The sequence below is a fragment of the Malurus melanocephalus genome, unplaced genomic scaffold (assembly GCF_030028575.1).
Source record: "Malurus melanocephalus ecotype Western Australia unplaced genomic scaffold, MMel_1.1 scaffold_82, whole genome shotgun sequence".
Lineage (NCBI taxonomy): Eukaryota > Metazoa > Chordata > Aves > Passeriformes > Maluridae > Malurus > Malurus melanocephalus.
The window spans coordinates 2,082,604-2,087,295 of record NW_026623314.1 but is presented as its reverse complement, the minus strand read 5'-3'; positions in this window follow the sequence as shown (position 1 = coordinate 2,087,295).

Sequence of the window (4,692 nt, the reverse complement as noted above, 5' to 3'; positions counted from 1 at the left end):
AAGGATTTTATGGCCTGGCAAAATATCTTTATYCATATCTTCTACAATCATGCATGAAAGCTCACAGCTCCTAAACCTCTTCAACACTATGTGAACAGATGAGTTAAAATAAAAACATTGGTGGTGATTAATTATGCCTGGATTAACAAAATGCCAGCCTTTGCTTACTGCTCTGGGAGTAAGGAGGAGAGGAACCAGCACAGCCCTGGTTCAGAAGGGGCTCAGTCACTGAACGCAGTCATTGCAGAACACAAAAGGGCAGAGGAGGAGGAGGAGGAGGAGGAGGCTGAGGGACTGACATTTTCTCTGCTGGCAGGAGGAAGAATCAGAAGGCACAAATGGAGGGGCTGCATGAAGGACAAAGAGAGTGTGCTGGGAGAAGCAGGCTAAGTGCTGAATTTGGGAAGGACAAGAAGACCTTGAGATGGGTGGTAAGGACACAGCAGARGCGGCTGTGCCTCCCCCACACCACAACAGCGGGGCAGGCAGAGGGCAGCCCCTTGCTAGGAAATGGTGGGGCTCTGCCTCAGTGGTTTGAAGTCACATTCTTGAATTTTAATCTTGCTTAATTCTGCAGCTGTCCAGGGGCACAGGTAGCCCTAGACTCCGGCCTATCGTGATTCCCAGAACAAGCTCCCAAAGCTTATCTTTGCATGGAGAAAACTGATGGTGCTAATGGTGAAATGGTGCTAATGGTGAAATGGTGCTAATGGTGAAATGTACCAACTTTAAGCCATAAATCCCAAAACATTTAGTGACTTTCACGGTTGCATGACTGCGCACTATGCTTATGTAGTATCATAGTTACTGCAAATATTACCATGATGCTGCCTGAACATTTTGCCTCCTGTAACAACTGCGTGAGCCGTGGACAGAGAGATTTGCACCTGAGGCTCAGAAGCACACATAGCACCCATCCCTGGCCTGTAAAATAGCTCATTTCCARCCTTCCAATTCCCCTCGGGTACAGAGCCCAACCTACTCCTCTGGGGTTCCAATGTTGGGCATTTCGAATGTAATATAAATCACCAGATGAAAGGGGGGGTTTAAAACCAATTTATTTTGTTGCTGGTACTTCAAAATACTTCACAAGTTGYATCTTTATGAGTTGCTTTCTTTTCCAGAATAGTATCCTTGGAAATGACCCACTGGGTAAAAACAAAACATTAATAAACCCCTGTGAAAACCAGCCATTTGAATTTCCATGAATGTCATTACCTTCAAAAGCCTGCACTGTGTTTGGGTGGCACTGTGGAGACAGAATAGCTGGGACAGAGGACTGGCAGCAGTGACATCACAGAAAGTACCATCGAACATCATCCAGAATGCTGGTGAGAATATCTGTCTGTGTACCAGGCTCAAACACAGAACCTGAGCCAGCTCCTGCTGCTACAGCTCACATCAGCACAGCTCAGTAAAGACACAGCCACACTGCAAAAGTGAAATCACTGGGAAGCAAAAGCCCCAGAGYAAACAACTCACCTAAACAACTCACCCAGTTGTTCAGGTAGGTGTTTGTGCCTTTACAGTGTTACACACTAGATAATGTGACCACTATGTTCATACAGGTCTCTGCACCCCAGTTATATGGACAGGTTTTGTTTTTCCACTCAGGAGTGTACACCCTCAGACTTCAGGTTTGTTACCATGTCATGCTCATCAGACCGAACACATAATTTTTGAAATGCCTGTGAGAGGTGACCWCTAGAGCTTTTGGCATGTCCTCAGGGAATGATCAGCCAGGGGAACTTACAGACTTTTTTGACCAATTACTGAAGGAGCTTGTGGAGATTCTACTCAGGGACTGGCAGAGAGGCCGTGTGGGAGCTCCATCCTTCCACCTGGCATAACAACTGAGAGGAGTGAAAAAGGACTTGAGATGCTTGGGAATTCCTGCCTGTCCTCTGATTACCACCCTACCTTTGTAAAGACGTGCCCATGTGCCAAAAGGAGCTGGAGTGCTGCTGTAGGTTTTGAAGGCACTTCCCAAGCTGCCCTCATACTTCTACATATGGTCTTGCATTTTATTAAATTCTTCTGGAGTTGCTCCTGACCTAAGCTAAGTACTTTTCTATTGACATCAACTTTTGCCACTTCACTATTCACCCCCAGGTTATTAATAAAGCATTAAACAATATTGGTCTGAGTCTCGCTCTCTAGGGCACCTCATTATTAATCTCTTTCCCTACTAGAATTGGCCATTTATTCCACACCCATTTATAACCAGTTTTTAATCCATGACAGGACTTTACCTCTCACTTGTGGTTACCAAGTTTCCTTAACAGTTTCTTGTATGGGTGTTTATCAAAAGGTTTTTGAATGTCCAAATAAATTATTTTCTCTGGTTGTTCTTTACTCACTATTTTATTAACTCTTAAAAGTGTAAAAGGTCTGACTGGCAAGATTTATTCTTAGAGCAGCTATGCTTCTTTTTTTTTTTCTTTTGCCTGAGACTTGATATTTCCCTGCAGATTGTAAAATATTTAAAAGAGTGACCCTGTGAATCTAGCGGCTTGAAGCAGTACCAGATGTGTTGTCAATGTTTAATTAAAAAAAAAGCAAATGTAATATACTGCTGACTYTCTCAACTACTTCCTTGTAATGAAGTTAAGCTAATAATGTAAAATTTCCATGAGCTTGTCTGTCTGTGTAAATATTTACAGGGTCTTTATCGCTGCAGTACCAGATTTCCACATACATTAACGGAGTTATCCTTATAACACCTCTCTGATACAGGGAAAGTTTAATCCCAACTGCCTGAAGAATCAGAACACACTGACATCTGGCACATAAAACCCAAACTGCTGTGCTTTGAGAATAACAGGTTAGGAGATAAAACACTTTCTCACACTTACAGATGCTGTATTCACAAAAAAAATGCAAGAATCATCACAATTCACAAATGTAATGAAAAAGGCTCAGTGCCCCAGCATTTCTTCCCAAGCTCTCTAAACCCCAAAGTTCATTTTTCCCTTTGGAAAAATGCAGAGCACTGCAGGTAAAATCCAAGCTTTTCCTTTTTTTTGCAGGCTATCTGAGCTCGTAGGTTTTTGCTGGCTCTGCTAGTGACCATTTATTTTGGACTCTTACCACACATCCAGTGTTTCATTATGCATTTTTGCTCCAGCCAGAACTAATAACAATTGGCTGCATCTCAGCTTGCTTCAAATATACAAGGGAGAGGGTTTTCTCAGAGAAAAGAAAGAAGGAACATCAGAAAAAGAAATCCTGTTTAAAGCAAAAAGCACTATAGAGATTTTGCCATGCAAGAAAGCTTACATAAGGCTACAAAATGTACATGTGCAAGGGTTCACTGCTGGCCCCACTCCCCTGAGGAAAGAGGGGCTTTCCACCCTGCCCTGAAAGCTGACAAGTCTTCAGCAAAGCAAGGAATGATGGAGAGGTTGGACATGGAAGACCCCTCAGTGAAAAGGCATGCAGTCCCTCTGTTTTCAAGAGACTTCTGACCTCATGTCTGAGGATGGACTTTCCAAGAAAGCTCTCCTTCTACATAAACAGCCAGAACAGGTGGCCAGGAATTCAAAAGGTTATGAAGTAATCTTAAAAAAATAAAAAATTAACTCCTTAGGTGTCAAAGGGGAATCATGTGAGTACAGGACAGTTCTGGAAGAACAAACTGCCTCAGCAGAAAATCTGAATTATTCCAGCTGCGAGTTTTCATTTGTGGTTTTTAAGTGAGATCTTGAAGCTACATTTTCATGCTTGAAAATGTGGGACTTCTTCTTTGGGGCCTGGAGTCAAATCCCTTGAGACCAATAGTGGGATTCACTTGAAGATACCTGTTTTTGAGAGTAAAACAGGGATAATGGAGCTCAGCTCAGCACATTTCCACCCCACAGACTAGAGATGCCCATGCAGTTGGGCTGGGAGCAGGGCACATGAGTATGGGCATTTGAGGTGGCTCCTGGTTAGGTTTGTAGGCTGGCTCCCAACTGTCTTTCTCATCACCCATTCCTGTCTCCAGGATGGCCATGGCTCCTGCAGCAACAAACTTATTTCCCCAAGGAGCAGTCACCGTGTTGCCACGATCTTAATCTTATTTAGTGTGGTAGCATAGTTTTAATTTTTCCATGTTTGATCCCTCAGCTTTAGGAATACTGATAGAAATAGGCGCTGTGAGGATTAAATAAAGAGCAGCTTGTTGCATATGAAAAAATACCCCTCAGCCCTCACTTTCTCAGCGGTGATTCAGCTTTTCCAACTGCTCTGCCGAGATAAAAGGCTCGCATGTGAGCAGAAGTGTTAGCAAGGGCTGTAACGCTTTCAGCGCAGCTCTTGCAAAAGGGCCTTGGCTGCGGGAGCTGATCCTGCCTGCTCCCAAACCTCCTCCCGCGGTGGGGAGGCGCTGGGGATGCAGCAAAGGCGGCTGCCCTCTTCTCAGGCCAGCGCGGGCTGCTCGCCGCGGATCGCTGCTGCTTTCAGGGCAGATGCGCTGCAGCACCCGTGTCGTTCTCCCCGGCAGCCGGATGGAGCAGGCAGATCGCCCGTGCCCGCCCAGCCGAACCGGTCTGTGCCCGACCGAACCGGGCTGTGTCCAGCCGAACCGGGCTGTGCCAGCCGAACCGGGCTGTGCCCGACCGAACCGGGCTGTGCCAGCCGAACCGGGCTGTGCCCGACCGAACCGGGCTGTGTGCGACCGAACCGGGCTGTGTCCGACCGAACCGGGCTGTG